General features: G+C 42.1%; 1 protein-coding gene across 8 annotated transcripts in view; it reads left to right on the forward strand.

Moving 5' to 3' along the window:
- Positions 1-23140, forward strand: part of sema5a (sema domain, seven thrombospondin repeats (type 1 and type 1-like), transmembrane domain (TM) and short cytoplasmic domain, (semaphorin) 5A) — a 476735-nt gene that overhangs the window by 62829 nt on the left and 390766 nt on the right. For 5 of the 8 annotated variants that reach the window (XR_009821170.1, XR_009821171.1, XM_062021096.1 and 2 more), the window contains one exon: positions 3186-3248. The exons of 2 other annotated variants lie outside the window; for them this stretch is intronic. The gene's annotated coding sequence lies outside the window, so the exon portion shown is untranslated. Of the gene's footprint in view, positions 1-3185; positions 3249-15901; positions 15966-23140 lie in introns of those variants that run through there. One more of the 8 variants, XM_062021099.1, reaches the window with a different exon arrangement.

The raw sequence follows: 23140 nt of genomic DNA on the forward strand, positions 1-23140 counted from the left end.
AAGTTTTGTGTTTCTTGTGGAATTTATATAAAGTAATATGCATTAGCCTATTGTTAAAATAATGAAAAAAACATCATTAAATATATTTGTTTTATTGTATTTTTACATTAATAGCTGTTGTATTATTATAGGATGGCTTGTTAAACATTTCATAAGATTTTCAGAGGGAGGAAAAACCAAGACATTTAATAGAAATTTGTAAAAGGAATAAGCTTCAGCATCTGAGTTTGGTCTCCGGGCCCCTCGGGCGGGGCGTCCCGCCTTTCTGCCCATGTGGGGTGTGGTCTCTCGCTGGCTTGTGGTCTGGCTGTTCCTTGCTTTTCTCGTGCCTTGTCCTCTGCCGGGTGCGTCTGTCTGCGGCCTGCTGCTGGCCCTTGTGGGCGGCGCGGTGGGCCGGGCTCTGGGGTTCCTGTCACTGTCCGGCTTGGCTGCGTGGGGGCGGTGGTCCCTGGTTCCCTGGGCACCACATCTACTGTTTGTGGGTTGGGCTCTCGGGGAGGCTGGGGCCGTACTCTGGTTCCCACACACACTGGGAGTCAAATGTATTGTACACACAAATTCACTTATACTCACATACATACATACACACATACATAGGTACCTACGCTCCCACATACATATACAAATACAGTACATATTTACACACTCAAAGTTCATACATCCACACGCACATTCATTATACAAACATACACATACACATATTGTACATATACATTCACTGTAAAAACATACATATACACATACTGTACATATACATTCACTGTACAAACATACATGTACACATACTGTACATATACACTCACTGTACAAACACACATACTGTATACACATACTGTACATATACATTCACTGTACAAACACACATATACACATACTGTACATATACATTCACTGTACAAACACACATATACACATACTGTACATATACATTCACTGTACAAACACACATATACACATACTGTACATATACAAGTACATATGCATACATACACTCATGCACATAATCACGTTTCATCAAACATATATTAATGTTGTTGCCCTAGGGTAAACTGGGTATAACACATGGCACCCTGTCAAAGCTTAACCTATTGATACTATAACAATCTACAAGGTTAATGTAGGTTGCTTCTCTTTCTTCCCCACCATTTTTCTGCATTCTTTCGTATCTCAAGTTATCATTACATATATGTATTGTTGCATTTGAACAACTGTATTGTTGATAATAAAGGTAAAGTATTGGTATTGCTTATTATCAATAGCACTATTTCTATTGGTATTTGTATTGCTCCATTTTTAGTGTAATAATACTCATTGTCATTTCTGTATTATTTTTTATTTTCGCTAACTGCTTATTTGCTATTACTTTTACCATCATATTTGTACATGTCGTATTTGCTGATGTTGCTCTATTGTTGTTGTTGTTGTTGTGTTTGCTGTTGTTGTTTTTGTCTCTCTGTCTAATCCCCCTCTTGTCCCCACAATTCCCCCCTCTGTCTTCCTTTTTTTCTCTTTCTATCCCCTCCTGCTCCGGCCCGACTGCACCAAATGATAATATAAATACATTTAATAAAGTCAAAATACAAATAAGGCAACAAGAGAAGTATCCTACACTTCTCTTTTGTAAAGTAAATCTGAACAGCCGATATGGGCATCTACATCAACTATATGATTTGCCTGAGAAGCTGGACAGGACAAAAAAAAGAAAAAGAAATGAAGGCTATGGCATTTTCTATATTACAAGTGGAATGGATTGGATACAGAAGCACTAAAGGGGCTCTCTACTTTACGCTATGAAGTGAGGGTAAACTGAGTGAATAATGACAGGTTATATGATTATTTATTTAAAGTCATATTCAGGCCACTTTATAATGAATATGTCGGCATGTCTTTGTAAAATATATATATATGTATACCGTAATTTCCGGACTATAAGCCGCACCTGACTATAAGCCGCACCAGCTAAATTCAGGGGAAAATACAGATTGCTCCATATATAAGCCGCACCCGACTATAAGCCGCAGGGTTTTGATGTGTAATTACCGTAGTATATAGGGGTTCCTGCTACCACGGAGGGGATTGTCGGGACAGAGATGACTGTATGGGAACGCAAAGCGTCCCATTTATTAACAATAAATCTTTCAATCATTCAATCAAACTTTCACATCTTTGACGTGGCGAACATCATTCGTGCAGAGTACAAATAATACAACGGTGCAAAGTAATACAAAGTGCTCGCCTGTACGTTATCAAAATAACCAGCCTACCGGTATATGAAAAGTCAGTCTTTAATCATTGTGTCATCGTCTTCCTCCTGCGTACTAAAATCACCGAAATCCTCTTCGTCGGTGTCGGAGAAGAACAGGCCGTAAATAAGCCGCACCCTTGTATAAGCCGCAGGGACCAGAACGAGGGGAAAAAGTAGCGGCTTATAGTCCGGAAATTACGGTATATATATATATATATATCAGTGGCGTGCCGTCACTAGAGGCAGGGGAGGCGGGGCCGTCATGGAAAGAAAAAAAATGTAAAAAGAAAAAAAAAAAAATTTAATTTGTTATATGTATCCAGTGATTATACTAAAGTTATTTTCCATTTAACTTCACCAGTTTTAGATTATTTTTATTTTTATTTTCACATTTGCCGTTCAAATACTGAGAAGAGACGGTGCGGTGATCAGCAGCCAGATGAGGCACGTCACTGATTTGTGCCTCAACATGGATTGTGCACAATGACTTGGCTAACTGCTGAGCTGCTGTGCAGTGAGACTGTATTGCTATATGAATTATATCAGCTAACTAAACTATGGCATAGTTTAGTTAGCTGAGGTATATAATGTACAGTGTATTTTGTCAAAAACTGTATGTGTGTAACGTATTTCTTGTGCTGAGCATTCATAAATCTGCTGCAAAAGACGTACTGGCTGAGGCTCGCAGTAATCCGGCCTCCTGGTGGTAGAGGGCGGTAGTAATCCCAGAGATCATTCCTCGGCCGCAGAAGAAAAAAAAAAGAAAAAAAAAAAGTTTGCAAGATATTGTTTATTTCCTCTCGCCTGGACTTTTATTAAAAACATGGAGGATTACATATGTAAAATAAAACAGTTTTCTAACCTGGACTTTCAATCGAAGCAGGAGGTAATAATTAAAGGTATACCAACACCGGAGCTAAAAGGTTTGCTTTTGACTTAGGGACAGAAGACCCGTTCTTTTCAAACGGCGTGGTACACACGCAAAGGCTGTCCAGCAAGAAAGGTAAGACCATAATAATGTTTTTTTTATTAAATGTGCTTTTTTGTGTGCTACAGTTGTGTACAGAATGCTGGTATGAGCTTTTAAACATGACCCGTTAACTGCTGCCAATCACATGGTGAATAAGATACTATTTAGGGTTCATATGTTTGTAAATCTGACTGTGATGATGCAGTGCCTCACCAGACATTAACCTCACCGCACGCCACTGATATATATATATATATATATATATATATATATATATATAAAACACCAAATTATTTAGGGTGGCTTAAGAATATTTTAGGGGGTGCTTGAGCCCCCCTAAAATAGGCCTAACAACGCCAATGGAGTGGGCCAAAATGTGAAACTGAACAAAGCCGCGGGCCTAGGTTGAACAAATTAACCTTTTAATAGGGACCCAAACAAGTTTTGCATTGAATATTGAACAAGCAAGGCTTATATAACTTAATAGTGACATGCAAAATCGAGTTTCAAATAATATTAATAATAATTCAAAAATATCAATAGCATATCAAATAAAATTTTAATAAAAATTGAATGCCTCTTTTCTATTTGCAGCCTTCTGAGGTAAATATCAAAATAAACTTTTTCCACAGGTTAATAATAAATTTGAAAACAAAATAACAATAATGAATTAATCAAACATTCAAGCCTTGAAGTAGCAAGAGAAAGTGCATGAATAAAACGTTAATTATTGCTCAGTTTGCTACAATGATTTGCTTTAACACTGAATATGGAACAAGCAACTCTTATATAACTTAATAGTGCAAAATCAACTTTCAAAAAACAAACGAAAAAACATCAATGGTAGATTAAATACAATTTAAATAAAACATGTAATGCCTCTTTTCTATTTGCAGCCTTCTGAGGTAAATATCAACATTAACTTTTTCCACAGGCTAATAAATTTGAAAATAAAATAACAATGAATAAACCAACCATTCAGGCCTTTTTACTGCTCAGTTTGCGACACACTGATCTAATCTGATGTGCCCAAGCCAGATACCTGGCATCTTTTCTGGGATGCTAGTTCATTAATGTCGGGGCTCAGGTGGGCGGGGTTTGGTGATAGCGGGGGTGTATATTGTAGCGTCCCGGAAGAGTTAGTGCTGAAAGGGCTTCTGGGTATTTGTTCTGTTGTGTTCATGTTGTGTTACGGTGCGGATGTTCTCCCGAAATGTGTTTGTCATTCTTGTTTGATGTGGTTTCCCAGTGTGGCGCATATTTGTAACAGTGTTAAAGTTGTTTATGCGGCCACCCCCAGTGTGACCTGTAGAGCTATTGATCAAGTATGCCTTGCATTCACTTATGTGTGTGTAGAAGCCGCATATATCATGTGACAGGGGCCGGCACGCTGTTTGTATGGAGGAAAAGCAGACATGACGACAGGTTGTAGAGGACGCTAAAGGCAGTGCTTTTAAGGCACGCCCCCAATATTGTTGTCCGGGTGGAAATCGGGAGAAATTCGGGAGAATGGTTGCCCCAGGAGACTTTCAAGAGGGGCACTGAAAATCAAGAGGGTTGGCAAGTATGAGAATTAGCGGTGAATGCGGTGTTACAGCGGCACCGCCGCTGTATAATACCGGCGGGCCAGCTCTAGTGTTAATTTGATATTGCCTCAAGGGCCAAAAGAAATTACACGGCGGGCCATATTTGGCCCGCGGGCCAGAGTTTGACACCCATGGTCTAACAGCTGCTGATGGTGAGGCAATCAAGGTTTACTGGTAAAAGAAATGTGTCAATAAGCTACATTGAAATACTTCAAATACCAGACTGCCGGGTAAGGATACACTTCCAGGTCAGAGGTGATTATGATGTAATATATGTGCGTCTGCCATTTTCCGTGCATGCGTACTAGGTCTCGTTGCAGGAGGCGGTGGGGGTCTTAAACCAAAGCTTAAACGATGGCATTGTGTGTGTGTGGACAGGGAAAAAGGTTAGGTGGGTTATACTCTGTATAACCTTAGTGTAGAGGCACCCTAAATATTGGAGAAGGAATAAAGAAAGCTGTCAAACAATTAGAAGCAAGCAGATATAAAAGATAGTACTTAGCTCTGAACGGCAAACAGCAGCAGTGGGAGCGAGAACACCAGAGGGTTGGTTCCAGCTTCGTCAAAAGTCCGCATTTTAGGAAATATTTGTACACTTTGAACTCAATATAAAGAACTATGCGGTACTGTATATCAAACAAGCATAACAAGGGACTGATGGATCAACTTTTTTTTTTTTTTAATAATAATGCCAAAACAACAACGAGCTGAACTGTCCTCATTTTCAGCCGCCCTGCCGACATGCTCACACAAAGTCACTAACCCTGTAGTGCACTCAGTTTAAAATCAGAAGACTCTTTAACTTTAACAGCCAGGTCTCTACATTAATTAGGAATAAAACAATAACATTTCCTTTACCTTGTCGGCAGTATTGACAATGCTCTTGATACTTCCCAAATGTTTCAAACCACAAATCGCTTGTCCATTGCTTTGTTTAGAATCATGTTGAGATAGGAAAACGGAAAATTTTTTTTAAAAAGGGCCAAACACTTAAAAGGAGCATTCAGCAAAGTGGCTAATGACAGTACTATTGCGCTGACTGAATGAGCACAGAGATTGATAAACCCGTCTACAACGGATGTGCTGCCAGGCACAAAATGGGTGGATGAAACGTTTGTACACTGAGACAAGGTGCGTACAGTAAAGCATATTTTTATCCGGCCTTTGATTTTTAAATCGTAAAAGTTTGTACAATGAGCAGTTCGTAAATCGAGGTTTCACTGTAATTATTTAAATGCTCATTGAGCTGATTCATCTCTAGATTTGCTGATAAATAATTGGTTGGAGTCCAAACTTGACTATAATTGCATTCGACTCAGAGTTTCTCTGCACTGTGATTAAAAACAACACTATAATAGCCCAACATGTTCCAAAATAACCTCAGATGCACTTTTACCTTTCTTCTGATGTTACTGAATATTGTTGCTAAGTAACAAAAATCCCGCTCTCCAAGCAGACATCACTTGTATCTGTTTCATATCAACAAGTGATCAAATTGACTCACATGTCAGGGCAGGCCCCTTTTCAATCAACCCTTTGCCTGCTTTGCATTCAGCCCGCTCCCGTGTCCGCCCGGTGTGGCGTGTTGATGATTGAGGGCGCGTTGGTAGAGCGGATTAAGTGTGCGTTTCACGCCCTCCGCCTCACGCTTCCAAAGGAGGGCGTCTTGTCATCGATCAAACGGCGAGACAGTGCGGAAATATTAAAGTGAGACGTGATTAGTAAAAGCGCAGCGCGGTGCAGTGAGGGATCAGCAGCCAAGACACCCTCAGATTCCATATTCACTCCCTATCCATTGCCTTGATTGGACAAACTGTGCATCCATAAATACCTTAAAAGGACTTTTACTTCCATTTTAGGACACTTTACGCCCTATTTTTGTGGTTGGCAGTGGCGAACCACCAGTCACAGTGCATGCAGAAGGGCATATTGGCCATTAAAATTAATGGACTCTCACTAATGGGATAAAGGTGTCTATTGATGATGATTTTTTAGGATTCATTCCCAATCGCAAAGCATGTGTGACATCTGGTGTGGGCTTGAAAAGTCTGTGATCAGCTCTGTTTTGTGTTGACAGGCCAGAGGGATGTAGTGATAAACGGTATTAGTGATAAACTCCTTAATATTGCCCTTTTAAATTAAAGTTATCGAAAAATCTTGAGCGATAACTGCACTTTGATAAACACATGAACCGACTAGCACTAACTTGTTAGCTAGCTTAAATGCTAACATAAATACAAGACACATTACCAGAGGTGTGGACTCGAGTCACATGACTTGGACTCGAGTCAGACTCGAGTCATGAATTTGATGACTTTAGACTCGACTTGACAAAATGTAAAGAGACTTGCAACTCGACTTGGACTTGAACATCAATGAGTTGTGACTTCACTTGGACTTGAGCCTTTTGACTTGACATGACTTGCTACTTTCCCCAAAACCCAACGATTAAAAAGTTATTCGGGAGCGCTCCGTATCTTCCAAAGTGTACGTGTGTGTTTCTGTCAGGGAGTGTGCGCTCTCTCAGCGTGTGTGTCTGTCAGTACAACAGCCAATCAAATTACATCCACATTGTTTTCATCCCGCGGCATTCATCCAATCAAATTGCAGAACAACCAACGAAGAATAGCTCTCAAACAACGCGCAGGGTACGCAGCATTGAGCGCTACTGCCTACTGGCGCAGACGAGACGCGGGGCCGCCATCTTGGAGTGGTGATCCTCTCCACTCAGTGCAATTCATTTGGCAGGAGCAATGAACTGTCAGCGCATTTAATTCATTTTGCCTCACTGAATAGCACTGATTTTCACGCGCTTTTTTATCATACGTGTAGCTATGATAAAGGACACATGTTTTGGCGTGTTTTATTATTAATAGTTTGTTTAACAGTAATAAAATATTCTTATATGCTATAAATGACCAGAGGTCCGAGATCAAAACTGGGAATATAATCCCAGAGAAGGGGGGAAAAACGGTCAGCTATTTTTAAATTCAAGAAACAATATGATTAGGTTATATAAACATGCGTATATTCTACATAAACAATGTATGAATACATTAGATATCTATATATCTTAGAGACCTATAGACTGTATCTCTGTTGCTGCAGCAGCAGAGAGTTTATTCTGTCTTGACACTTTGTATTGATATTTTGGATTACATTCTTCCCTTAAATGATCATGTTTACAGTGATTGTTTTATATGTATTTTTTATGTATGTCGCTTTGGATAAAAGCCTCTGCCAAATTCTTTAACACAATGGTCCCCAACCACCGGGCCGCAGTCCGGTACCGGTCTGTGGATCGATTGGTACCGGGCCGCACAAGAAATAAAAAAATACAAACAATTATTACTATTTTTTTTTTTATTAAATCAACATAAAAAACACAAGATACACTTAAAATGAGTGCACTAACCCAAAAAAACTCCCTCACCCATTTACACTCATTCGCACAAAAGGGTTGTTTCTTTCTGTTATTAATATTTTTGGTTCCTACATTATATATCAATATATATTAATACAGTCTGCAAGGGATACAGTCCCTGCAATTTTAAATGCACTTGGTTTAATAAATAAATACAGCGTTTTAAAAGCATACACAATCTGTGTAAATATATTAGTCTGTGGTTAAAAGGAATTGAAAGGACTCGAAACTTAAAATGCAGGACTTGGGACTTGACTTGAGACTTTCCAGTCTTGACTTTGGACTTGACTTGGGACTTGCCTGTCTTGACTCGGGACTTGACTCGAGACTTGAGGGCAAAGACTTGAGACTTACTTGTGACTTGCAAAACAATGACTTGGTCCCACCTCTGCACATTACCGTCTTTCCCCATTAAGAAACGACATGCAACAAGCTAAACTTACATAAATAGATTACTGTCTGAGCAATAAGGTAGGTAGGTAGCAGTGACGTGCAGTCAGGGGAGGCAGGTGAGGCGGGGCCTCACGTGCCATCATGGAAAGAAAAAAAATGATTAAATTGTTATAAGTATCCAGTGATTATAGTATAAAGTTATTTTCCATTTAACTTCACCAGTTTTAGATTATTTTTATTCAAAATCGCTGAATTTTCACATTTGCCGTTCAAATACTGAGAAGAGACTTGCGGTGAGTCACTAGCCAGTTGAGGCACGTCACTGAGTTGAGCCTCACCATGGATTGCACAATGACTCGGCTAACTGCTGGCCTGCTGTGCAGTGAGACCGTATTGCTATATAAATTATATTATACATTTCCATAGTTTAGTTAGCTGAGGTATATAATGTACAGTGTATTTTGTCAACAACTGTATGTGTGTAACGTATTTCTTGTGCTGAGCAATCATACAACGGCTGCAAAAGACGCACTGTGTGAGGCTCGCAGTAATCCCGCCTCCTGGTGGTAGAGGGCATAGTGATCCCAGAGATCATTCTTGCGACTACTCGGCAGCAGAAGAAGTGACAACAAGCAGCAACAGTTAGCAGCGATCGTTTATTTTTTCCTCTCGCCTGAACTTTTAACATGGAGGATTACATATCTAAAATAAAACAGTTTTCTAAACTGGACTTTCAATCGAAGCAGGAGGTAATAATTAAAGGATCATCTCCATCGAGACAGAGAGACTTTTAAAACTGAAGAAAGATAAGGAAGACTTCTATAAACAAGTTATCGATGCTTTTGTTCAAAAGGAGCTGCGCATGGACTTCATTTATAAGTAAAGGTAAGACCATAATAACGTTTTTTTTAATTAAATGTGCTTTTTTGTGTGCTACAGTTTGTATGTGTAAAGTTAAAGTTAAGTTAAAGTACAAATGATTGTCACACACACTAGGTGTGGTGAAATTTGTCCTCTGCATTTGACCCATCCCCTTGCTCACTCCCTGGGAGGTGAGGGGAGCAGTGGCATACTTGCCAACCTTGAGACCTCCAATATCGGGAGGTGGGGGGGGGGCCTTGGTCGGGGGTGGGGGGGCGTGGTTGGGACGGGGGCGTATTTATGGGCGTGGTTAAGAGGAGAGTATATTTACAGATAGAATTCACCAACTCAAGTATTTCATATATATATATATATGTGTGTGTATATATATATATATATATATATATATATATATATATATATATATATATATATATGTGTGTGTATATATATATATATATATATATATATATATATATATATACATATACATATACATATATATATATATATATATATATATATATATATATATATATATATATATATATATATATATATATATATATATACTTGACTTTCAGTGAATTCTAGCTATATATATATATATATATATATATATATATATATATATATATATATATATATATATATATATTTTATTATATATATAAATAAAAGAAATACTTGAATTTTAGTGTTCATTTATTTACACCTATACACACACACACACAACACTCATCTACTCATTGTTGTACTTGGAAGTACAATGCTTTGTTAAGGGTTGAATTGTCCATCCTCTTTCTATTCTCTGTCACTATTTGTCTAACCATGCTGAACACCCTCTCTGATGATGCATTGCTGTGTGGCACGCACAAAAGTGCTTTCATCAAATGCACAAGTGTGGAATCTTCCATCTCTCCCTAGCATGGCCCAAAATCCTTGCTTCCTGGGGAAGATCTTCCCTGGCAAGTAATTGGTACTCCAGTACTTGTACCCGGAGGCTGGTCAGGTCCAATCGCAGCTGCGGCAGACTTTTTTTGGGGGGGGCGTGGCCTCCAGCTCCGGCTAAATACCGGGAGTTTGTCGGGAGAAAATCTCTGTCGGGAGGTTGTCGGGAGAGGCGCTGAATATCAGGATTCTCCCGCTAAAAACGGGAGGGTTGGCAAGTGGGAGCAGTCGGTAGCAGCGGCGCCGCACCCGGGAATCATTTTTGGTGATTTAACCCCCAATTCCAACCCTTGATGCTGAGTGCCAAGCAGGGAAGAATGCTGGTATGAGCTTTTAAACATAATATGTTAACTGCTGCCAATCAAATGGTGAATAAGATACTCTTTAGGGTTCATATGTTTGTAAATCTGACTGTGATGAAGTCAGTGCCTCACCAGCCATGAACCTCACCGCACGTCACTGGTAGGTAGGTAGGGAGGTCTTTATTGTCATTGCACAAGTACAACAAAACTTTGTTTTCAGCACAAACCCGTTCAAGATTAGACAAACAAACATTGTACAGGGTTACAGAACAGGAACACTGATGGGTCGCCACAAGGCGCCCCGTAAAAAATGGGAAAAAGGTAAACACTGGGGGAGGATGAGTAAAAAATACAATCTAGATTGGGCTCCTAAAGGGGCCCAGTCTGGAGTGGGAAAAAAACCTCCATAGCAAAGCACATATACATATTACAACATACACTTCGAGACTTGCAAAGGAGGGGAGGGAGTGGGAGCTACGGCGGCAGGCTGCAGCTCTTCAGGCGCTGCCCAGCCGCCCCTTACCCCTAAGGGATTTGCGTCAAGAGCGTTGGATTGAGGGTGGGATATGTGTGTGTGGTGTATATTTTTTGTGGATGCATGTGTGTGTGTGTAAGCCTGCCGTGTGTCTCTGTTCCGCACCCTTGGTGTTCTTGCCAGTCAGTCCAAAGTCAACAACAACATGTGTTGCTACAATTGAATGTAAGCTATTCAATTGTGCACATTGAACCTAGAATCTGTGCCCTACTAGAGCAAAGTTATCGTTCTATACTCGGAGGAATATAACATGGAGGTCATTTTTTATTTTTTTTACAACTTTATTAACAAAGACGAAGCTGGAATTTTAAACCAGGCGTCCCCAAAATACGGCGCGCCAGCGTCTACAAACTGGCCCACGGGACGTCTAAAAAGGATTTGTAGATATCTGCTGTACATATCTACTTTGCGAAAGAGAAGTGTTAAGATATTTGTTTTGTTGCCTTATATGTAGTTGACTTGATTAAATCTATATTAAGTGTTTTGCGCGGCCGGACCAGGGCAGGAAGGGATAGAAAGAAATTGAGAGAGGGAGACAAAAAAAAAACATTTTATATATATATATATATATATATATATATATATATATATATATATATATATATATATATATATATATATATCAGTGGTGATCACTCTAAGACTGCAAGGGAAGCTCAGCTTCCCCTAAAATGTCAAAAAATAAGTAATTAAATATATGGTGTTGTGTGTACATGTTATTGACTAAATATGTGCTACAACGCGCTCTTTTGTTCAGAATCAGCTTCCTATCACTGGTAACGACGCGGCTTTCCTCTCTCTCATTCCCACAGCGTCACAGTACTTTCAACAGTGTAGACCAGGGGTCCTCAAGTACAAATCTTGAAGGTCCACAAATGTTATTTTGAAACAGGCTGGGTCCATTTATTATCGGTCAAGCTTATATAGTAACAGGAGGTAGGTAGTAGTTTAACATTTTCTTAAAATTAACAAAAAATAAAATAAATATCCAATAAAATACATGAAAGATTTTCTTTGAAACAAAAATAAATAAGAACTTAAATAAAACTTTCAGTTTTAACAAAAAATAAATACTTTTAAACACAACCCTCCTATCCCTGGTAAACAAATGACCTCAACAGGGAATGGCTTCTTGTGTTTACCCAAAACCCATGCCACTCTGAGTGAGCACTCTGTTGCTATTTGTTGTTGTGTCATAGATTTAACAAAAATCTTGCTTGATGTTTCATATGACTTTTTCAGCCTCGTGATTTCTTCTTTTCTTAGCTCTGAATAATGAGGAAATGTCTCTTCAAATTCGCGGTGCTCTTTCAGATAGTGACGTTTCAGATTTTCACTTTTCACCAGAGCAACAGTACTGTTGCATAGTAGACACATTGGTCTGGTACTTGCAGTAGGTAGGATGAAAACATATTGCTCTGTCCATTCTTCCTTGAAACGTCAGTTTTCCCTGTCCACCTTTCTTTTACCAGCCTGGGCCAACTTGGAGCATGCCATTGTGATTTGATTCACATTCAGTGACTGACGAGTGAACAGTTAGCGAAGTAGCAATACGAGACAACTGTGTGTCTGCAGCGAAAGGTGGCATGAGCGCTGTATGACCCAGGTGGTAACAGCCTATCAGCGCGTCGTTGTGATAGAGATGACAACCCATACTCTGATTGGCTGATTCCGCAGCCAATCAGAGTGGTGTTCTCTCGCTCTCACTCCGTCTCTCTCTCTTTCTCTCTCTGAGAAAGAGAGAGAAACCTAGTGAGTGAGACACAGAGGAGTGTAAACGAAACGTGGAGATATTTGACTAAAAACAACAAAGAACGTTGACTTGCGCTAGCGATAACTCAAAGATGAATACAATTATTATATTTTTTATAATAATTATAATTATAAAAGAAAATATATATATATATATATATATATTTTTTTTTTACTATAATTCGTGCTGGGTCCGGACGGACACGTCGCTGGGTCCGGACATGGACCGCGGTCCGCCTGTTGAGGATCACTACAAATACTACAATAACCGTTATGTGAAATATTCATACTGTTACATCCCTAGTAAGCCTATAGCAGTGACGTGCGGTCACTAGAGGAAAGAAAAAAAATGTAAAAAGAAAAATAATTAATTAAATTGTTATATGTATTCAGTGATTATACTATAAAGTTATTTTCCATTTAACTTCACCAGTTTTAGATTATTTTTATTCAAAATCGCTGAATTGTTACATTTGCCGTTCAAATACTGAGAAGAGACGGTGAGCCAGTTGAGGCACGTCACTCAGTTGTGCCTCACATGGATTGCGGACTCGACTAACTGCTGGCCTGCTGTGCAGTGAGACCGTATTGCTATATGAACTATATTATACATTTCCATAGTTTAGTTAGCTGAGGTATATAATGTACAGTATATTTTGTCAACAACAGTATGTGTGTAACGTATTTCTTGTGCTGAGCAATCATAAAACTGCTGCGAAGATGCACTGTGGGAGGCTCGCAGTAATCCTACCTCCTTGTGCCAAGCACCCTCGCCGTAGAATGTACCTCCCGACGGGCGCGCCACACCAACCAAAGCCCACACCCAAACCCTCCACGTGCAAGACCGAATCCATCCAAAAAAAGTCACTTAACAAGAAGCCGAAAAGTGCAAAAACAACAATGCTCGCGCCGGAGGAGCCGTGAACAGGGACACAACATTGGGTACACTTGCAGACTGCAGCACAGATTTCATATTTCATTCATTAACAACTCCTCCAACACGAACACCACTGTACCCGCACTTATAAGTAAAGGTAAGTCCATAATAACGTTCTTTTTATTAAATGTGCTTTTTTGTGTGCTACAGTTTGTATGTGTAAAGTTAAAGTTAAGTTAAAGTACCAATGATTGTCACACACACACTAGGTGTGGTGAAATTTGTCCTCTGCATTTGACCCATCCCCTTGCTCACCCCCTGGGAAGTGAGGGGAGCAGTGGGCAGCAGCGGTGGCAGCGCCCGGGAATAATTTTTGGTGATTTAACCCCCAATTCCAACCCTTGATGCTGAGTGCCAAGCAGGGAAGAATGCTGGTATGAGCTTTTAAACATAACCCGTTAACTGCTGCCAATCAAATGGTGAATAAAATACTCTTTAGGGTTCATATGTTTGTAAATCTGACTGTGATGAAGTCAGTGCCTCAACAGTCATGAACCTCACCACACGTCACTGGCCTATAGTATGAAAACTAAATACTTTTTTTTCTCAGTATGATGTAATGCCAATATGAAATCATTACTTTTCTTACAGTTGGTGTATTGGGTCTCATAAGTGGTACAGACGAGACAAAGAAATCATTTAAATATTGAAACTGACTTATAAAATATGTAAAGATTCCAGCAATATTACCTTGCTGTTACCTACTCTGGTGTTGTCTTTCCTTTAGAGAGAGTTTTACTTCAGCAGTGAAGCGTCTTCTTGCCTAGTCTGCATGGGCAGGAGCAAATGCAATTAAGGCCTCCCAGAAGATTCCTAATCACCGCGTCCTGATGTTAAAAGTTCCTTTTAATGGGTTTTGAATTTCAAAGAAACAGCGCCAATTCGCTCGCTTCCATTTTCGCTGGGGATGCAAATGAGCTTATTATCTGGCTATTTGGACTACATAGACCTCAAGATAAGATGCTGGCTTTATTCTCCAGACCCCCCCCTCCCTCCACCACCACCGCCACCAAAAGACACTGCTGTGGGATGAATACACTTGCATGGTAATTTAGGATACCTTTTTAAATGGAGGGAACATGAAAGAAAATGCTAATTGGCAGAAATATATAGAGTACAGGCATTTTCCCAAAGAGGGTGTTTGTTTGGTAACATTGCAGGGTGCTAAGCTAGGTACGTATAAGGTATGAGGATACAGAATACTTTCACTCTCAAACTTGCGTGGGCTTGTCCGAAAATGTGTGCATGTTTCGTTACTCAGAAAAAAAAGGCTTGCTGGCTGACAACTTTTATTTTTCTTTCAGTATATCTCCTCAAGGGGTACGACTATAGACATAAACGTGGTTATAAGAAGGAAGGAGGGCTGTCCCGATCAGATATTGGTCCAATATAAGCACAAAACAATCATCAGGTTGAATCAGCTTGCATCTAAAGTCACCAATACAAGCAGTCCTGCAGCGTGTTTACGTGTACAAAGCAGGATGGTCACTTAATATTTAAATGTCCTCCAATAAGCACACAAAGTATTTCCTTGTACTTTCGTGAAATAATTTACAACAGGTGAACATGTTAGGCAGGGGTCTCAGACTCAATTGCGGTACCCGAGACGGTACTTTGTGGCCCTCACCTTAATGTGTGGCACGTGAGTTTTATATGAATGACACTTTACATTGTTGTGTGTGGAGCTCAAGGAACCTACCAATCACGGTGGGGTATATGGCTCTCGGGGGGCAGGACATCGACCGGGCTTGATGCAAGCAGAGAAACATTTCTCAATGAGTGAAAGTTACAGCAGCATTGCTATTGGGAAATGTTTCTTCTCTGCCTGGCTGGCTGCCTCTTTTCTATTGGGCACACATGGACATTCGTCCCAGCGCGCTGCCTTCACAACACTTCCAAAAAAAGTTTTTAAAGTTGCTACCCAGCGGGACAATATATGTTGCTACCCAGCGGGACGTATATGTCGTGGTTACTGTGGTGGATCCAAAAAAGTGCAGAGGACAAGAGTGGTGAGTGCAATAAGTAATTTATTATCCACACTGTCAGTGATTAAAATAACAACAACGATGGTGCCAATAGAACAAAAAGGCACTGCAACAAAAGGCTCAGACAAAAAATCCCAACATGATGAGCAGGCAAACAGGCAGGCTGCCAGGACGAGCAGGAAGGCGCAAAGTGTCTGTCGGCAACAACAGTCCCCGATAACCGGGACAAAAAATTATAGGGTCATATGTAGGTCATTATTTTGTATTTGCCTCACACGATGAACACTACATACAGTCATGGTCAAAAGTTGACATACACTGGTAAAGAACATAATGTCATGGCTGTCTTGAGTTTCCAATAATTTCTACAACTCTTATTTATTTGTGATAGAGTGATTGGAGCACATACTTCCATCCATCCATCCATCTTCTTCCGCTTATCCGAGGTCGGGTCGCGGGGGAAGCAGCCTAAGCAGGGAAGCCCAGACTTCCCTCTCCCCAGCCACTTCGTTCCCGGGGGATCCCGAGGCGTTCCCAGGCCAGCCGGGAGACATAGTCTTCCCAACGTGTCCTGGGTCTTCCCCGTGGCCTCCTACCGGTCGGACGTGCCCTAAACATCTCCCTAGGGAGGCGTTCGGGTGGCGTCCTGACCAGAAGCCCGAACCACCTCATCTGGCTCTTCTCGATGTGGAGGAGCAGCGGCTTTACTTTGAGCTCCCCCCGGATGGCAGAGCTTCACACCCTATCTCTAAGGGAGAGCCCCGCCACCCGGCGGAGGAAACTCATTTCGGCCGCTTGTACCCGTGATCTTGTCCTTTCAGTCATAACCCAAAGCTCATGACCATAGGTGAGGATGGGAACGTAGATCGACCGGTAAATTGAGAGCTTTGCCTTCCGGCTCAGCTCCTTCTTCACCACAACGGATCGATACAGCGTCGCATTACTGAAGACGCCGCACCGATCCGCCTGTCGATCTCACGATCCACTCTTCCCTCACTCGTGAACAAGACTCCGAGGTACTTGAACTCCTCCACTTGGGGCAGGGTCTCTTCCGCAACCCGGAGATGGCACTCCACCCTTTTCCGGGCGAGAACCATGGATTCGGACTTGGAGGTGCTGATTCTCATCCCAGTCGCTTCACACTCAGCTGCGAACCGATCCAGCGAGAGCTGAAGATCCTGGCCAGATGAAGCCATCAGGACCACATCATCTGCAAAAAGCAGAGACCTAATCCTGCAGCCACCAAACCAGATCCCCTCAACGCCTTGACTGCGCCTAGAAATTCTGTCCATAAAAGTTATGAACAGAATCGGTGACAAAGGGCAGCCTTGGCGGAGTCCAACCCTCACTGGAAACGTGTCCGACTTACTGCCGGCAATGCGGACCAAACTCTGGCACTGATCATACAGGGAGCGGACCGCCACAATCAGACAGTCCGATACCCCATACTCTCTGAGCACTCCCCACAGGACTTCCCGAGGGACACGGTCGAATGCCTTCTCCAAGTCCACAAAACACATGTAGACTGGTTGGGCAAACTCCCATGCACCCTCAAGGACCCTGCCGAGAGTATAGAGCTGGTCCACAGTTCCACGACCAGGACGAAAACCACACTGTTCCTCCTGAATCCGAGGTTCGACTATCCGGCGTAGCCTCCTCTCCAGCACACCTGAATAGACCTTACCGGGAAGGCTGAGGAGTGTGATCCCACGATAGTTAGAACACACCCTCCGGTTCCCCTTCTTAAAGAGAGGAACCACCACCCCGGTCTGCCAATCCAGAGGTACCGCCCCCAATGTCCACGCGATGCTGCAGAGTCTTGTCAACCATGACAGCCCCACAGCATCCAGAGCCTTAAGGAACTCCGGGCGGGTCTCATCCACCCCCGGGGCCTTGCCACCGAGGAGCTTTTTAACTACCTCAGCAACCTCAGCCCCAGAAATAGGAGAGCCCACCACAGATTCCCCAGGCACTGCTTCCTCATAGGAAGACGTGTTGGTGGGATTGAGGAGGTCTTCGAAGTATTCCCTCCACCGATCCACAACATCCGCAGTCGAGGTCAGCAGAACACCATCCTCACCGTACACGGTGTTGATAGTGCACTGCTTCCCCTTCCTGAGGCGGCGGATGGTGGTCCAGAATCGCTTCGAAGCCGACCGGAAGTCGTTTTCCATGGCTTCCCCGAACTCCTCCCATGTCCGAGTTTTTGCCTCCGCGACCGCCGAAGCCGCAGACCGCTTGGCCTGTCGGTATCTGTCCGCTGCCTCAGGAGTCCTATGAGCCAAAAGAACCCGATAGGACTCCTTCTTCAGCTTGACGGCATCCCTCACCGCCGGTGTCCACCAACGGGTTCTAGGATTACCGCCACGACAGGCACCAACTACCCTGCGGCCACAGCTCCAATCAGCCGCCTCGGCAATAGAGGTGCGGAACATGGTCCATTCGGACTCAATGTCCAGCACCTCCCTCGTGACATGTTCAAAGTTCTTCCGGAGGTGGGAATTGAAACTCTCTCTGACAGGAGACTCTGCCAGACGTTCCCAGCAAACCCTCATAATGCGTTTGGGCCTGCCAGGTCTGTCCGGCATCCTCCCCCACCATCGCAGCCAACTCACCACCAGGTGGTGATAGGTAGAAAGCTCCGCCCCTCTCTTCACCCGAGTGTCCAAAACATGAGGCCGCAAATCCGACGACACAACTACAAAGTCGATCATGGAACTGCGGCCTAGGGTGTCCTGGTGCCAAGTGCACATGTGGACACCCTTATGTTTGAACATGGTGTTCGTTATGGACAATCTGTGACGGGCACAAAAGTCCAATAACAAAACACCGCTCGGGTTCAGATCCGGGAAGCCATTCTTCCCAATCACGCCTCTCCAGGTTTCACTGTCGCTGCCAACATGAGCGTTGAAGTCCCCCAGTAGAACGAGGGAATCACCCGGGGGAGCACTCTCAAGTACTCCCTCGAGTGAATCCAAAAAGGGTGGGTACTCTGAGCTGCGGTTTGGCGCCTAAGCGCAAACCACAGTCAGGACCCGTTCCCCCACCCGAAGGCGGAGGGAAGCTACCCTCTCGTCCACCGGGTTGAACTCCAACATGCAGGCTCTGAGCCGGGGGGCAACAAGAATTGCCACCCCAGCCCGTCGCCTCTCACTGCCGGCAACGCCAGAGTAGAAGAGAGTCCAGCCCCTCTCGAGAGAACTGGTTCCATGGGGCCCGGCCGGGCACAGCCCGAAGAGGCAACGTGGGTTCCACCTCCAATGGGCTCACCACCCATAGCAGGGGTCATAGAGGTCGGGTGCGATGTGAGTTGGGCGGCAGCCGAAGGCAGGGCACTTGGCGGTCCGATCCTCGGCTACAGAAGCTAGCTCTTGGGGGAGCACATACTTGTTGGTCACAAAAAACATTCATGAAGTTTGGTTCTTTTATGAATTTATTATGGGTCTATGAAAATGTGACCAAATCTGCTGGGTCTAAAGTATACATACAGCAATGTTAATATTTGTTTAAATGTCCCACTGCAATAAGGCGCATTTGGTAGCCATCTAAAAGCTTCTGGTTGAATTTTTGACCACTCATCTTGACAAAATTGGTGCAGTTCTGCTAAATGTGTTGGTTTTCTGACATGGACTTGTTTCTTCAGCATTGTCCACATGTTCTTAATGGGGTTTGAATCAGGACTTTGGGAAGGCCATTCTAAAACATTATTTCTAGCCTGTATTAGCCATTCCGTTACCACTTTTGACGTGTGTTTAGGGTCATTGTCCTGTTGGAACACCCAACTGCGCTCAAGACCCAACCTCCGGGCTGATGATTTCAGGTTGTCCTGAAGAACTTGGAGGTAATCCTCCTTTTTCATTGTCCCATTTACTCTCTGTAAAGTACCAGTTCCATGCTTGACGGTAGGCATGGATTTCCTGGGATTAAAAGCCTCACCTTTTCTCCTCCAAACATATTGCTGGATATTGTGGCCAAACAGCTCAATTTTTGTTTCATCTGACATCACATGGACAAAGATAAGACCTTTAGGAGGAAAGATTTGTGGTCAGATGAAACAGAAATTGAGCTGAAGAATGCTGAAGAAACAAGTCCATGTCAGAAAACCAACAAATTAAGCTGAACTGTACCAATTTTGTCAAAAGGAGTGTCAAAAATTCAACCAGAATCTTGCCAGAAGCTTGTGGATGGCTACCAAAAGCGCCTTATTGCAGTGAAACTTGCCAAGGGACATGAAACCAAATATTAACATTGCTGTATGTATACTTTTGACCCAGCAGATTTGGTCACATTTTCAGTAGACCCATAATAAATTCCTAAAAGAACCAAACTTCATGTGCTCCAATAACTCTATCAAAAAAAAATAAGAGTTGTAGAAATTATTGGAAACTCAAGACAGCCATGACATTATGTTCTTTACAAGTATATGTAAACTTTTGACCACGACTGTATATTTATCCATCCCATCCATTTTCTACCACTTGTCCCGTTCGGGGTATTTACATTTGATTGAATTTGTCTTTTATCACTACATTTACAACAACACCACTGTGTCATTTCTGCTTCTTTTTCGAGTAACAGCATGGTAGATAACACTCCGGGAGCAGTCGCTGTTTTGTTAAGTTAAGTTAAAGTTAAAGTACCAATGATTGTCACACACACTCGGTGTGGTGAAATTTGTCCCCTGCATTTGACCCATCCCCTTGTTCACCCCCTGGGAGGTGAGGGGAGCAGTGGGCAGCAGCAGCAATAATTTTTGGTGATTAAACCCCCAATTCCAACCCTTTATGCAGGGAGGTAATGGGTCCCGTTTTTATCGTCTTTGGTATGACTACTGATCTCAGGGCGGACACTCTAACCACTAGGCCACTGAGTAGGTGCACTCGCTATCCCAGTACTTTGTACCATCTGCTATATCCCACATCCTCGAACATGTATTTACTTATTTTCTTATTGATTCTTAATTTGTTAGAGGCAATTTATTTTTCATCTTATTTTGGGTGAAAAAATAAATATGAAGACATTTGAGAAGATTGGAATTTTTTCAACAAAGCTTTTCTTGGGGAATACTGTAATAAATATTGCATTTTTTACGGAAAGAAACCACACTCTATGGTGGTGAAATACGTGTATAAGGTAAAATACTGAATTCTAAAATATTTAAACAAAATTTGGGAAAAATAAAAAAGAATTAGGAAAAAAAGAAAAAGGATTTCCCAGAGCCCTAACTGTAAACTACTAGGAGCATGCAGTTACACAACAGCTAAGCACACCTTTTGCACACAAGCTAGACATATGTAACAAGTGTCCTTAAAGGCCTACTGAAACCCACTACTACCGACCATGCAGTCTGATAGTTTATATATCAATGATGAAATCTTAACATTGCAACACATGCCAATACGGCCGGGTTAACTTATAAAGTGCAATTTTAAATTTCCCGCTAAACTTCCGGTTGGAAACGTCTATGTATGATGACGTATGCGCGTGACGTCACGACGGCAACGGAAGTATTTGTACCCAATGTGTCACCATACAAACTGCTCCGTTTTAATCGAACAATTCCACAGTATTCTGGACATCTGTGTTGGTGAATCTTTTGCAATTTGTTTAATGGACAATGGAGACTGCAAATAAGAAAGTTGTAGGTGCGATCGGTGTATTAGCGGTGGACTACAGCAACACAATCAGGAGGTTGTGTTGTGTTTGAGCTGGATAGCAGACGCACTACCGTGAGTACAGCTTTGGCTTCCAAACATTTGATCGCTTGCCCGTACGTGCGTGTCGCTATGTGCATGTCACGTACGTAACTTTGGGGAAATATATGTTTCTTGCCGACTCTGATGGCGGCCGGGGTGTCGTCGAAAGCTACAACGCCCGCCGCTGCTCCTTAGTTCCCTTCAATTGTTAAGCTTCGCCAAGCTGGAAATTATTAACCGTGTATTTACATGTTCATGGTTTAATAGTATTGTTGATCTTCTGTCTATCCTTCCAGTCAGGTTTTTATTTTATTTTGTTTCTATCTGCATTTGAGCCTGATGCTATCACGTTAGCTCCTTAGCTAAGTTAGCTTCAATTGTTAAGCTTCGCCAAGCTGGAAATTATTAACCGTGTATTTACATGTTCATGGTTTAATAGTATTGTTGATCGTCTGTCTATCCTTCCAGTCAGGGTTTTTTAAAATTTTGTTTCTATCTGCATTTGAGCCCGATGCTATCACGTTAGCTCCGTAGCTAAAGTGCGTCAACGATGTATTGTCGTGGAGATAAAAGTCACTGTGAATGTCCATTTCACGTTCTCGACTCTCATTTTCAAGAGGATATAGTATCCGAGGTGGTTTAAAATACAAATCCGTGATCCACAATAGAAAAAGGAGAGTGTGTGGAATCCAATGAGACCTTGTACCTAAGTTACGGTCAGAGCGAAAAAAGATACACCCTGCACTGCCTCTCTAGTCCTTCACTCTAACATTCCTCATCCACGAATCTTTTATCCTCACTCAAATTAATGGGGTAATCGTCGCTTTCTCGGTCCGAATCTCTCTCCCTCCATTGTAAACAATGGGGAATTGTGAGGAATCCTTCCTCCTGTGACGTCACGCTACTTCCGGTATAGGCAAGGCTTTTTTTTATCAGCGACCAAAAGTTGCGAACTTTATCGTCGTTGTTCTATACTAAATCCTTTCAGCAAAAATATGGCAATATCGCGAAATGATCAAGTATGACACATAGAATGGATCTGCTATCCCCGTTTAAATTTAAAAAAATCATTTCAGTAGGCCTTTAACTCAACGATATTGCAGTCTAAAACACCACATTTGTCAATATAAACAAATATCAAATAATTATAATTGCATATTACATACAGATACAAGGTCTTCAAGGCAGGAGTGTAGTATAAAGTATTCAGTAACAAACATGTCCGCATCATTTGCTTTACTGAGTCATGAATAGGTAGGGATGATACTCGAAACCGGTTTTCCCGGTTGTTTGATAGGAAAAGAACCGAGTCCTCGGACTCGAATCCCTTTTTGAGAACCGGTACCCGATATCGAGACCACTATAGTAAAGGAAAATAGTTGATTCTTTATTCGAATCCCGTCCCGACCAGAAATGCTCCGTGGGACATCACGTAGCTCAGTCATTAGGCGCAGATAGCGAAAGCAGGAAAACAATGGACGGGAAAAAGCGCTCCAAGGTGTA

The sequence above is a fragment of the Entelurus aequoreus genome, linkage group LG15 (assembly GCF_033978785.1).
Source record: "Entelurus aequoreus isolate RoL-2023_Sb linkage group LG15, RoL_Eaeq_v1.1, whole genome shotgun sequence".
In the NCBI taxonomy this organism is placed as follows: Eukaryota; Metazoa; Chordata; class Actinopteri; order Syngnathiformes; family Syngnathidae; genus Entelurus; species Entelurus aequoreus.